This window comes from Rhodnius prolixus, unplaced genomic scaffold (genome assembly GCF_049639745.1).
Source record: "Rhodnius prolixus isolate KJV_2025 unplaced genomic scaffold, Rpr scaffold_16, whole genome shotgun sequence".
In the NCBI taxonomy this organism is placed as follows: domain Eukaryota; kingdom Metazoa; phylum Arthropoda; class Insecta; order Hemiptera; family Reduviidae; genus Rhodnius; species Rhodnius prolixus.
In genome coordinates, this window is record NW_027411616.1 from 961,941 (window position 1) to 977,079 (window position 15,139).

Genomic DNA, 15,139 nt, shown 5'->3' on the forward strand with positions numbered 1-15,139 from the left:
ATTTTTCTTACTCCTCTTAAAAGGAAGGTCTGAAATCGCAGTTTAAATTTGCTTTTTACGTACAAATACCTTCCTATTTTATATAAAAAGGCTTTCTCAAAAAAATTGTTATTGAGGATGGTTTGGGGACCGCAACTATAATCATTCTTTAAAAAGATCTCTCCAGTGGTAGTTACGGTTCCTACTTAACACCTTATCAGGTTATAATGATAGAATTGCTTATTCCTAATTTAAAAAAAGCAGTAAAGCAGATATGTAACTTAGCAAAATAAACAAAAATGAAAATCTATCCAAAAGGTACAAAAATCTCCTTAACAAAAACTTACAGTTTAAAAAGTTAAGTATAAGGGTTGATTAAGCGCCAAAAGGTACACAAATCAGCTAGTACCCAACATTTCATTCAAGCTTAGTTGATATAATTTAAGTAATTTTGCTGCATTAACTTTTCCTTCACATTTTTTAGAATTTATTAGATGTCACAGACCCTTATGCTGGCCATTTTCATCTACAAAATATTTGTTCAAGTAGCACTGTAGATTGACTTTAATATCTATTAATCTATAATAATCAAACTATTAATTACAGGTTAAAAAGAAAACGGTATAAAAAATAAAAAAAATTACGAGGCTACAAAATTTAAAAACTTTTTTAAAAAAATGCTTACACCAACATACATCAATGATTTCGATTATTTTATTTTTAATAAAAATCGTCGGTTTAAGTTCATTCTTCGATTAAAGTAATTGTTATTTTATGTAGTAGTCAAACGTTTATAATAATAGGTAATAATTATCTGGCTCTATCGCAAATAATATAGTTTTCTTCAATCACACTCTCAATGTAGCTGTTCTTCTCACAATGTTATATATATGTTATGTAATATAAAATAAATAAGTATTGCATACTTTTAGGACAGCTAATTATTCCAGTATTTTACTATAAGTAAAATTAAATTACAATTGAGAAATGAATAATTGTTGTTGAATAATCTACTTGTTATTAACTGTGTGTTATTTGTGCTCACGAATATTTCGGTAAGACGAATTCAAGTCTGAAATATTGTTTTAAATCCTCCGTGATTCAAATTTAAACAATAGCCGACTCTAACTTTGTCTTTTTCTACTTTAACATGCATGTATAAGATGTGACAACTTCAGAATAAAGGGCATATTAAAGATAAATCAGAAGAATAATTTGGAATAGAGTTAAAATAAAGTACCTATTTAAAAACGAAGATATAATACACATTTTATCATAATTATAACCAAATAATATTATGAACGAACTGGCCAGCATAAGGGTCTGTGACATCTAATAAATTCTAAAAAATGTGAAGGAAAAGTTAATGCAGCAAAATTACTTAAATTATATCAACTAAGCTTGAATGAAATGTTGGGTACTAGCTGATTTGTGTACCTTTTGGCGCTTAATCAACCCTTATACTTAACTTTTTAAACTGTAAGTTTTTGTTAAGGAGTTGTATGATGTATGATACTTTTTTGTTGTATGATACGTTCTTACTGTACGGTTGTAAAATTCTTAAATAAAGACAAAAAAAAGAGAAATGTGGTGGAGCTGGTCTCTTGAAAATTGCTAAACAATTCTGAATGTTATTCTCTAGAATCTGTTCTACCGTTTTTATTTACGTTATTGTTTTTTAATTATTTCAAATGTACCTTTATCTTATACACCTAAGAGAACTGAACTTTTTTCTGATATGAGAATTCACACGAATACTTCTGTGGGAAATCAAAAAATAAATCTCTCAGAAAATATTTCAAATAAAACTGACAGACAGACCTTCATGTTAAAAGAAAGAAAAATCCTCGAAAGTTAAAAGAAAATAATTTTGTAGCTGCTTTCCGTTAAATCTTGATTAACTGGAACACAAGCGATGATGTAAAGTAATCCTACGGATTGCAGCCCAATCTTAGCATCGGAGGCGACGATGGCATTCAGACGGATTGCCATAATTAAGCTTTCCGCATTCTATTTTGATATTATCGACCTCTGAACAAATATTGCCATTGGAAATTTGTTTAAAAAATTTATCATGATCAAAATACTTACAGAAATAGCCACAATAGATCCAAAGGGGCCATGAGGCCGCTCTAGTTTAATCTAATCTACTTACAGAAATCCTTCTGACTGATTGGCAGAATGTGTCTTAGCATTAAGCCAGTGAATATATGCAGCATATTTAAGTTTTGTTGTCGTCGTTGAAGATTTAGGAACGTTTTCATCAAATTTAATGGATTTTTGTCAAGACATCGACTTCTTCATCATTGACTGTAAAGCCACTCTCGAGTTTCCAGATAACTAATACTTCCGCTGTGTATGACGACGCAATTTGAGGAAATTAAAACTGTCCGGTAGGACAGTTGTATAAGGGTTTATATTACGCATAAGTAGCGCCTAAAAGGTACTTTAGGATAATGCGAATGCTATTTTAGTAACCATTAAACTGTCTTTCTTAATTTGAATGGCCATTTTTCCATTGTGATACATTAGAAGATATATACAATAAATGATTTTTTTTTTTTTTTGTGTGCTACTGTATCAGCATACAAACAATATGGTAGTCTTTTCCTAGGAGCGCATGTTTAATCACTCAATATCATGATTTTGGTATAACCATGGAAGCGTTCATGGTTTGGTACTCGTTTTTGATTTATTATCTCTACAAATGAATGTTCAATTAAAGTATTGCTTTGCATTTATTTGGCTGAGTATCTTTGAATTATCTGTGAGTTAAATCTACCATATCATTTTTATCTAAATTTTTACGTTTATTTTGCATTTGCTTGATTGATCAAATTTACAAACCAAATGAGTAAATTCTACCTAAAACTATATGTACGAGTATACAAGCCAAAGGTTGTATTGACGATATATAAATATAAATTATAATATATTTGTTAAGCCATATATATATATGAGAAACTTATTTTAAATTTGATTACGTTGATGTACTGAAGTCTTTGTACTCAGTTTTGTATTATTACCTCTACAAATGAATTGTCAATTAAAAGAGGAAATATATATATATATATATATAAATATTGTTGAAGAATTAGATGTTTGAAAAAATATATACTTTATTACAAACCAAATTAATTGTACTTAATTGTGATATTCCTTATAACATAAAGCAGGACCTGAAACCAGTCTCAATTCCATTCAATTCAGTCTTAAACTTACGGCACCACCTCCGTACTCCTACTGATAGAGGGCCTTCCTCTTCGTTGTCTAGTATTTCAAGCCAAGCCGCAACCAATTAAACTTCATCCTTCTGGCTCTGTAGTAGAATAGAATAGAATAGAAAATAAATTTATTATTCTGGGACAATTGTCGCCAAGAATAAAAACAGGTACAATTAAAGGCCTTAATAGTTTGGCCTGTGATTAAACAGAAAATATGCGTAAGTATATACAAAATGTGAAAATAAAAATAACAATAGAAATTAAAACAACTAAAATTTCGGAGGAAGCTGGATAGAAAGGAGATAACTGAATAGACGAGATTTAAAGATAGAAAGGGTAGGAGCATGGCGGACAGATGATGGCAAGGAGTTCCAGAGAGAGGTAGCACGTATAAGGAAGGATTTGTCAAAGGATGAGGTACGGTGTGAGGGAATATAGAGATCAGATGAGCGAGATCTAGCATTACGGGAATGGATCGAGAATTTAAACTTACAAGAGTTGAAAAATGGTCTTTGGTCTTTGAGACTAGATGACTTGAAAAAGGAAAGAAGCTAAAAAATACTGGCGGCGATAGACAGGGAAAAGCCACTTCAACTCATCGTAGCAGTGCGAAATGCGGGAGTCTCTGGAAATGCTGAAAATAAATCTTATAAAGCAGTTCATGAGGCGCTTGAGCTTAGCTTCAATATCACCAGAAAGACCGCCATACACTAAGCAACCATAGTCGAAATGGGGGAAAATAGGAGAGGAAACTAGGAGTAGCACGCACTCTTGGAATCCTATCATGAGGCATCTTCTTAAGTTCAAAAAAATTTGGTAGAAAATAAGTACGAAGTTTAGTCTTGGTTGAGAGATGTAATAATAATGTTTTATAATTTCGCTTTGACACCACTCAATTTTGTAATCTGAACCAGTCTGATGATTTAGTTCATAACATTACAGCATTTGATTCGATAAGAAATAAATTTATAATTAAACATTTTCTGCCTTCTATTGGTAATGAGCAACAATTAATAAATTTATTGACCTTGGAGCCAGTGCATTTGTCTAAATTAAATGACATTTTCTTCTTTTTTACTAACTTGTTGAAATACAGAAAATTGTTATTTAGCTTAATTAGTTGATATTCATTACGATATTACTGACAATTTATTGTTTTTCTGTGCATATATTTGCACATTTATTTTATTTACTTTTTTCTTATTGTCGCATTGTACAATGATTATTAATATTAATTTTTTGTTAGGAGAATGTTTATTTGCAAATTGCTCTATCATTATTTTTAATTTGTTACTGTTATTATTACTATTATTTTTCTTTTCTTATACATTTTGTATTATGGTAATTTTTTTTTTATTAATATATTTATTTTACTTTATTTTCATTATTTTTATTTCTTTAAGTGTTCACATTTAATTCAGAAAACTTTCAATTTACTCGAGATAGGTATGCTAATTTGTAAACATTGTTTGATTCTTATTTGATGGAGAAATATTTTTATTTATTATTACTCTTCAGTTTACTTTTTATGTATTTTCTTTTGATTATAACTCTTTTATGTTACTTTATGTTTATATCATTTATTAATTTGTTTTATGTATACTTATAATCGGGCCAACCCCTTCTGTATGTCTCTAACTGTAACAGAATAAAATAAAATAAATAGTAATGTTTTATGCTTACACCAAATTATAATATGTAAAATAATATTTTACATTTACAAAGGATTTGCAAGAAACATTGAAACACACAAAAAAGTATTTCATGGCAACCAATGGTACGTCATCTGCTGGTGATAGAATTTTTCCGCTGGTAATAATCGCATTATGTTAGTAATATTAGAATAATGATAGTGAAGCATTATTAATGGAGGTGATAAAATATTTAATTAACATACGTATGGGAAAGAAAAAATAAATCAAGCTATGACTTGCGGCTATTCGCAACATATCCAGACGCTTACATCACTAGCTCTTGATGACAGGGGAAAAAAAGTCAACCAACTACAAACTTCTGATACCAGGTTTGAGGACAATTACAGTTGGATCTACGGGAGGAAAAAAGAAATAAGAAGCGATTAAAACGATCAAAGATTCGATATACATATGTAAGTATACATTACATTCAATTATATGTGAAGGTCCACTATGAATATAATAATATACTCCTAAACAAAAACTTACAGTCCAAAAAGTTAAGTATAAGGGTTGATTAAACGCCAAAAGGTACACAAATCAGCAAGTACCCATCATTTCATTAATACTTCATTGATATCATTTGAGTAATTTACTGTATTAACTTTTCATTATATTTTGTTTCTCGGACTCTTATGCTGGCCAGTTCATTCACAATATTATTTTTTGTTATAATGATAAAATGTACGAGGATTACATCTTCGTACATTACATCTTCATAATTAAATATGAACTTAACTCTATTCCAAATTATTCTTCTGATTTATCTTTATTATGCACTTTATTCTTAGTAGTCGCTTTCACATGCACATTACAATAGAAAAATACAAAGTTAGAGTTTGTTATTGTTGGAATTTGAATCATGGAGTTAAAACAAAATTTCAATCTTCAATTCATCTAACAGAGGTATTCGAAAGTACAAATAACACACAATAACAAATATATTATTCAACAATAATTACTCATTTCTCCATTTTCCCAACATTTGGAATAAGCAATGATTTTTACAACCTGAAATGGTGTTAAGTCTGAACCGTAACTACCACTGGAGAAATCTTTTAAATGAATGCTTAGAGGTGCGGTCCCCAAGGAATCCACATAAACGATTATTTTGGGAAAACGTTTCAATAAAATTGGAAGGTATTTGTATGTATAACAAAATTAAACTGCGATTTTAGTACTCCTTTTTTAAGTGCGTTTACAGTACTTCTCCCTAAAAGGCAAAAAGAAATGAATCTTCAAATACGCACGATTGCAATACTTCCCTTAAGTAGCTGTAGAATAGGATGGCACGTTAATGTCAAGCAGTAAAACTCGAACCACTTCTTTCTGACAAATATCAAAATTGGTCGTAGATATTGTTTGTTAGGGCGGGCCTTACTCAAGTGGGGCAAACTCCGTTTCTCAAGTTGAAGACATCGAGATTCACAAATTTTGAATCTAATTGATTGGCGTAAATCGGTTCACGCGTCGATAACTTGAACGATTGCAGTACTTCCTCTTAGTAGGTGTAAGAGCACGATGGCACTTTAGAGTCACGTAGGGAAGCTTAAACCACTTCTTCGTGCTAAATTTTATTAAATCAGACTAAGTGTTATAGAAATATTAGTAATAGTTTTAGAGAGACCCTCACTTTCGTGGGGAAAACCCCCCTTCTTTTGAGTCACAGCATCGAGATTTCTAAAATGCAAATTTATAAACACTTCATTCATGGAAAATCGGTATACGCGTCGATAATTTGAAAGGATTGCCATACTTCCCCTTATCAGGTTTAAAAGCAGATCGCCGCTTTAATGTTACGTAGGGGAGCCCTAACCCTTTCATCCTGCCAAATTTCAAAGAAATCGAGCTAAAATCTACAGAGTTATTAGTAATAATAATTTTGGAGTGGGCCTTACATACATGGGGCTAAATATTCTCCCATTCGATTAACAGCGTCGAGACCCCCCAAAGGCACATCTACATAAAATTCTGAATCGGACAATTCGGATTCATGAAAATCTGTTCGCGCGTCTAGGCGCTACGTTGTTTACAAAAAAAAAAAAGGTAACAACAAGAACAATTTTTGAAAACGCCGTTTTTGCTCATTTTCTTTTCATAAAATCTATCAGATCTGGGTTGTTGGAAAAAAAATTACAGTTATAAAGAGGATTTGCCCAATATTATAAAAAAAAATTGTGAATATTATCTTTTAAAGACAAAGAGAAAAATATTGTCAAAGTTTAGTGTCGACGTTACGCTTTTTCGTGCAGTTTTTGACTATCAACCTTTATACATTTGTCCTGAGGACAGTTTTAATTTGCAACCATAAAGGGCTTCTACAGCACATTGCTGTATGCACATTATGTTAATAATATGAGTACACAATAAAACAAGTTAATCTTGTTTAATACTTTGCTGTTAACAATTTTTAAACGTAACGACACCCACTTATACATAACTTTATAATGTACATATAAAACATACTAAATTTATAGATGTAGCTTTGTAATTTGAAAGAATTAAAAGTTTATAAATTTGACAAAATAACATCACAATCTGTGTCTTATATTTAAATGTAAAAATTAGCACCTCAAGGAAGATATAACAAAAAGAATAATAATAACTATGATTTTTTTTAAAAAATATTATACAGTACAATACAAAAGTTTTCATAGAAAAATATTTCATTTATTTTATATTTTTATGAATTGAGTCTAAAATATTACATAATTAAACCACATGTTACGCTTTCAGCCATAAATTTATATTTGACCATAAACTAACTGTATATGTTGGTAAATAAGTTATACTAGAATAAATAACTAGTGATATTAGAAATAGTGTTATTGTATCTGACAATGATTATTAAGGAATATACAAATTTCATTTATGAGAACTACTTTGTTTTGAATAAGGGTACAAAATTAGCTAAGTGGCAGTGCACTGGACTCAGGACGAAGTGGTCTCGAATCTAGTTGGTTGCCCTTAGATATCTTCATTCAAGCCATTAAAATAATTGAAAGTGCTGAATGTAGCGAGAGAACAATTTCGGAAGATCAACAATACATGAAACGTTCCATGCGCCAATGACGCGATGTTCATGTATCAGATTTCACCGTCATTGTTTAAAATTTACATTGAATTGTTCCAAATGAAGCAGATGTTCTATTAATCTCACAAGCAGCCTTATTAAATCGTTTCCAATGCCTTTATCTCAGAATGTAGAGGAAAATGGGATTGAGGGTCGAGTGTAGAGGAAGAAAAAAGAATATGTAGCAGTTTGAGCTCAACCAAGTTAATTATTGCAAGAGCTAAAAATGAGAAACAACTCACAGCCAATTCGGAATTGAGCTCATTAAGTCAACAACGTTAAGATCTGCAAAGAAGAATTATTTAAAATATTCGTAAGAGTTAATGCTAAAATTGGGATAAGTTAAGAAAAAAGAACAAATTTCTATTCTCAAAACCAAAATGATGATAAAGAAATGGGTTTAAGAGGGCACTACCTTATGGTAGCGTCATTCGTTTGAGGGAGGGTGACCTTCAAAGAGATGTTGAAGAGTAAAGCCGCAATTTACTGTTTCTCTGATGGTTCCAAGCAGGACGAATTGGGGCGGTCTGGACCTTGGCTACAGGAACACTTCATTCATGGAATATCGGCACACGCGTCCATAATTTGAAAGGATTGCCGTACTTCCCCTTATCAGGTGTAAAAGCAGAACGACGAAAAAAAGAGAACTAGAAAATATGTGCAAGTTATTCCAAGCTGAGTTTCTATAAATGTATGCAGTACCTACGAAAGAAGTCTTACTGGAGATTGCAGAGATGAGAATTCTAGTTGTCAGCTGCGCTCAAGGCTTGGAATAAGCATTAAACATACCGGAAATTCACAATGGCGGGTAAAGTAGGAAAAGAGTCAAGTCTCGGCGAAGTAACTGCTACCAAACGGAAGGCAACGGGAAGGGCAAACCGAGTCAGCTAAAATGGTATCCTACACAATAGTGTCGAGTCGGCAGTGGCAGTTTAATAGATTTGCTTATGATCTAATATCTCTGTATGTGATCCTTAACAAAAACTTACAATCTAAAAAGTAAAGTATTAGGGATTTATTAAACGCCAAAAGGTATACAAATCACCAAGTACGATCAGTACTTGATTGAAAAAGCCGTATCTCCATTTAATTTCAAATTGAATGACAATTCACTAACAGTTCATTCATTCAGTTCACACGTCAACAATTTGAATGATTGCAGTACTTCCCCTTAGAAAGTGTAAGAGCATGATGACAATTTAATGCAATTATGGAAGCTTTAATCACCCTTCGTGCTAAATTTTATCAAACTCGGGTTAAGAGGATTTATTAAAACTGTCCGGTAGGACAGTTGTATAAAAGTTGATCGTCAAAAACTGCACGAAAAAGTGTAACGTTGAAAAACACCCAACTTTGACAATTTTTTTCTCTTTTTCTATAAAAGATAAAATTCTCAAATTTTCTTTAAAATAAAGGGCAAACCCTCCTTTATAACTGTAATTTTTTTGCAACAACCCAGATCTAATAGGTTTTGAGAAAAAAGTTGCTGAAAATGAGCAAAAACGGCATTTTCAGAAATTGTTGTTGTAAACTTTTTTTGTAAACTGCGTAGCGCCTAAACGCGCGAACCGATTTTCATGAATGAGGTGTCATTCGATTCAGGAATTTATGTAGATGTGCCTTTTGGGGGTCTCGACGCTGTACATCGAATGGGAGGGGAGTAGCCCCCTTTATATAAGGCCTCCTCCAAAATTATTATTACTAATTACTCTGTAAATCTTGGCCCGATTTTGATAAAATTTGGTAGGATGATAGGTTTATGGCTTCCCTACGTAACATTAAAGCGACGATCTGCTCTTACACTTGTTAAGGGGAAGTATAGAAATCGTTTCAAATTACCGACACGTGAACCGATTTTCATGAATGAAGTGTCATTCGAATCGAAATTTTGAACAGATTTGCACTGTAAAAGTCTCGATGCTATGCCTTTTAAGGAGGGGAGTTTGCCCCACCAAGTAAGGCCCTTTCTAAAACTATTATTACCAATATTTCTATAACGGTTAGTCCGATTTAGATAAAATTTAGCACGAAGAAGTGATTAAAGCTCCTCTACGTGGCTGTGAAGTGCCATCGTGCTCTTACACCTACTAAGAGGAAGTACTACAATCGTTAAAATTATCAATGAGTGAACCGATTTACATCAATGAATTGTCGTTCGATTCAAAATCTTTCCCTCTTCGCCTTTGATGGAAAAGTATTGTAATCGCAGTTTATTTTTCTTGCTCCTCATAAAGGAAGTTCTGAAATCGCAGTTTAATTTTGCTATTTACGTACAAATACCTTACTATTTTATTCAAAACGCTTTCTAAAAAAGAATTGTTATTGAGGATGGTTTAGGGACCGCAACTATAATCATTCTTTAGAAAGATCTCTCCGGTGGTAATTACGGTCACCTTATCAGGTTATAATGATAGAATTGCTTATTCCAAACTTTAAAAAAATCTGTAAAGCAGATATGTAACTTTGCAAAATAGACAAAAATGAAAATCTATCCAAAAGGTACAAAAATCTCCTTAACAAAAACTTACAGTTAAAAATGTTAAGTATAAGGGTTGATTAAACGCCAAAAGGTACACAAATCAGCAAGTACCCAACATTTCATTCATGCTTAGTTGATATAATTTAAATAATTTTGCTGCATTAACTTTTCCTTCACATTTTTTAGAATTTATTAGATGTCACAGACCCTTATGCTGGCCAGTTCGTTTATAATATTTTTTTGTTATAATTATGATAAAATGTTTATTATATCTTCGTTATTAAATAGGTACTTTATTTTAACTCTATTCCAAATTATTCTTCTGATTTATCTTTAATATGCCCTTTATTCTGACACATATTCATGCTTGTTAAAAGTAAAAAAAGACAAAGTTAGAGTCGGCTACTGTTTAAATTTGAATCACGGAGGATCTAAAACAATATTTCAGTCTTGAATTCGTCTTACCGAAATATTCGTGAGCACAAATGACTTACAGTTAATAACAAGTAGATTATTAAACATTCATCTCTCCATTGTAATTTAATTTAGTCCCCCTAATTTTACTTATAGTAAAATACTGGAATAATTACTGTCCTAAAAATATGCATATTTTATTTATTTTATATTACATACATACAACATTGTGGGAAGAACATCTAGATTGAGAATGTAATTGAAGAAAACTATATTATTTGCGTTTAAGCCAGATAATTATTACCTATTGTAATAAACGTTTGACTACTACATAAAATAACAATTACTTTAATCGAAGAATGAACTTAAACCGACGATTTTTTTTAAAAAATAAAATAAATAAATAAAATAAACAAAATCATTGATGTATGTTGGTGTAAGCATTTTTTAAAAATGTGTGAATTTTTTTAGCCTCATAGTTTTCTTTTTAACATGTAATTAATAGTTTGATTATTATAGATTAAAGTCAATCTACAGTGCTACTTGAACAAATATTTTGTAGATGAAAATGGCCAGCATAAGGGTCTGTGACATCTAATAAATTCTAAAAAATGTGAAGGAAAAGTTAATGCAGCAAAATTATTTAAATTATATCAACTAAGCATGAATGAAATGTTGGGTACTTGCTGATTTGTGTACCTTTTGGCGTTTAATCAACCCTTATACTTAACATTTTAAACTGTAAGTTTTTGTTAAGGAGATAGTTATTAGTAATAATTGTTTTACATGGAACCTTACTAGCGTGGGGCTAACTCCCCTCTTAAATATGCACAGCTTCGAGACCTCTAAAATGCAAAGCTACATAAAATTTTGAATCAAATGAGACTTCATTCACGAAAAACGGTCACGTGACGATAATTTGAAATGATTGCAAAACTTCCGCTTAGTACGTGTAAGAGCAGAACGCTATGTTACGTAAGGGGCCCTAACCCTTTCCTGCCAAATTTCAACGAAATCGGGCTAAGATTTACAGAGTTATTGGTAATAATTTTGGAAGGGTCGTACATACATGGGGCTAACTCCTCTCCCATTCGATGTACAGCGTCGAGACCCCCAAAAGGCACATCTACATGAAATTCGGTTAATGAAAATCGGTTCACGCGTTTAGGCGCTACGTTTACAAAAATAGTAACCAGAAGAATTTTTGAAAATTTTTTTGCTCATTTTTAGCAAGTTTTTTCTCGAAATCTATTAGATTTGGGTTGTTCCAAAAAAATTACTATTATAAACGAAGATTTGCCCTATTTTTTTTTTTTTTTTTTTTTTTTTTTTAAGAAAATTTATGAATTTTGTCTTTTATAGAAAAAAAAAAAAACATTCAAAGTTGGGTGTTTTTCTCCTTGACGCTTTTTCGTGCAGTTTTTGACGATCAACCCTCACACAACTGTCCTACCAGACAGTTTTAATAAGTACAGATTATTATTATTATCTCCTTAACAAAAACTTTTAAAAGTAAAGTATAAGGGTTGGTTAAACGCCAAAAGGTACACAAATCAGCAAATGCCCAACATTTCATTCATATTTCTGGTATATTTTAAAGAAAATTTGAGAATTTTATCTTTTATAAAAAAGAGAAAAAAACTGTCAAAGTTGGGTGTTTTTCAACGTTACACTTTTTCGTGCAGTTTTTGACGATCAACCCTTATACAACTGTCCTACCGGACAGTTTTAATCACATTTTTTAGAATGTTTTAGATGTCACAGACCCTTGTGCTGGCCTTTCTTCATCAACAAATATTTTTCTGTTAGAATAACAAAAGATGTATCTCATTATCATAGTTAGTATTAAAAATGCACTTCATTTTAACTCAATTCCAAATTATTCTTGCGATTTATCTTTATTCTGAATATCATCACATTCACTCGCACATTAAAAAGAAATTGGGGAAGTTGGAGTTGGTCTATTACTTGCGTGATATGAATCACAGAGTTCAAACTCAACTCTGTTAAAATTAAAGTTCAGTCTTGAATTCATCTAACAGCAGAATACAAGAGCACAAATTACACATAGTAACAAAGTCTGTGACATCAAAAACATTCTACAAAATGTGATTCTAGATGCATGAATGAAATGTTGGTGATTTGCTGATTTGAGTATCTTTTGGCGTTTAACCAACCCTTATATTTCACTTTTAAAACTTAAGTTTTTGTTAAGGAGATTTTTGTACCTTTTGAATACATTTTTCTTTTTGTTCCTTGATTGGAACAAATTGATATATCTAATGATTTTTTTAATATTCGGGTATCGGGAATAATTAGCCTAATTTACGCCGGGTTTAGAAGTTAGCAAGTTTTTATCAATACCTTGTGGATCTAGCCTTATCTTACTTAGTTCAGATGAGTCTAATCTTACATACCTTTGCATCAATTTAATAGTCAAAGTAATACAAGAATAATTCTTTAATTATCGCTATAACTTTAAAAATAATCGATAATAACTATTTCCTAAATATTCCAAATCTTTAAATGCCTATTCCGTTAAGTTTCTTACCTGGTTTACAGGTTTCTTAACATTTTGGATAAGCAATACTTTTATACTTGTAATTCTTTAATACCTGATACCAAATTAGTGGAAGGTAGGTGTAGAATGTAAAAGTATTAAGTTAGTGGAAATAAGATTCGGACTGAAAGAAAAGTTGAAAGGGAGTGATACCAAGTTGTGGAAACCAACTCCGCTAAGATCCACAGCCTGTTAGCTCTCTACCACTCTTGTATGTGTAGTACTTGACAAAAATTAAAAGCCATATTCTAGAACCAACAGTAAATTAAGAGAACCATCAAAAATCAAATAGGATGCAGGAGATTGGGCTTCGTAGCTTTCCCTTAAATTAAAAAGCCCTATTTATTATATATATGAATGAGGATCCGAAACTACCTGTGCATGCCGTTTGGTTTCGTGTGAACGTTTAGGGTTGCCAAGAGAACAATGCATAGTCAATGACAGTTATTTCTATTTTTCGTGAACAATCTCCTTTGACTGACAACTATACAACTTAACCCGGACTTCACTAAGAAGAAACTGAGGTTTTACTTACTCAATCCATTTAAAAAAATTATTTTAAAGAACTCAAGTAACTGACAAAATTTAGCATTGTAAAGGATACGAAATAATATTTTTTCCCACGGTTCAAACATATACGTGCAAGTAATTAATTCATACTGTAAAAACCAATATGCCAATATAGATTTCACGTTGTTCAGCATTGCAAATCAACTTTTCTAAATCTAGTAAAAACTGGTGCTAATGTGTGTCAAGTATTGAACTTCGCTTCTTGACAATACGAAATGAAACAATGTAACCTTACCTTTGGAGTCAGAACTCCAAATATGATAAAATGTTCATATTAAAACAATCGAGTTTTAACTAATTGATTGTATATTTATCGATAGAGATAATTTTCTATTAGATAATTAGATATTATTAACGGATGCTCCAAACGCGCAGGACTCGAGCCTAAAATAGCTAATGTCAAACCCAAACAAATGCAATAAACATTCTCATAAAAATGCCTCCCCATGTAGTAACCCATCTGCCTACCACGTACAAAATCGAAAGATACCGTCGACTATAACTCCTAAGCATTCTTGTAGAAGTGCGAAGGAGCTGAAAATGAGGGCACATCCTCAGTACTGGAGCTACTCTAAAGATATAAAGGTGCGTTCATATTGAGCGTGCGAACTCTTCTAACAACACCTCAAGCCTAAGCTTCAAAATTGTTTTTTACAAATTAATTGGTTTTTTCTCACCTCTGACTCACTCTCTATACCCTCTCACACTGTGTGGGTGTGTTTTATGTTCTAACGATCGCCACGTTTTGTACAGCCGCCACGATTTTCTTCAGACTGGAATGCTAATTACATGTATATTAACTATTCACCTCTAACTTTTATTTGAATCATTTTTCCGAGAACTTTGGTGGTTAGGCTTTCTGTTAAAGCCATTACGGTTTATTTATTTATTTTTAGTACTAATAAGAATCAAATTTGGGATTGAATTTCTAAATTTCAAGAAAACCGGCAAATCAAATGTACCACTTTACGAATAGATTTTTCGTATTTGAGATTTTATTGGGAACGACTCCAAAGATTTTATTTAAACTGTGTCCAGTGATTACGAATAGATACATCAACAACTTTCTTAAAAATTATCCTATTATTCCTTTAACGTACATCACATCTGTGAGAGGGGTGATATTCGTTAAAAAGTGATAAGAAT

The 15,139-nt window shown here is 31.6% G+C and overlaps 1 long non-coding RNA gene across 1 annotated transcript; it reads right to left on the reverse strand.

Annotated features, from left to right (window-relative positions):
- Positions 1–4,499: 4,499 nt before the first annotated feature.
- Positions 4,500–14,230, reverse strand: LOC141457497 (uncharacterized). Its single transcript, XR_012460392.1, has 2 exons — positions 14,028–14,230; positions 4,500–7,731 (listed from the first exon to the last, which is right to left on the reverse strand). It is a non-coding gene; the product is annotated as an uncharacterized lncRNA (long non-coding RNA).
- Between the last annotated feature and the right edge of the window lie 909 nt (positions 14,231–15,139).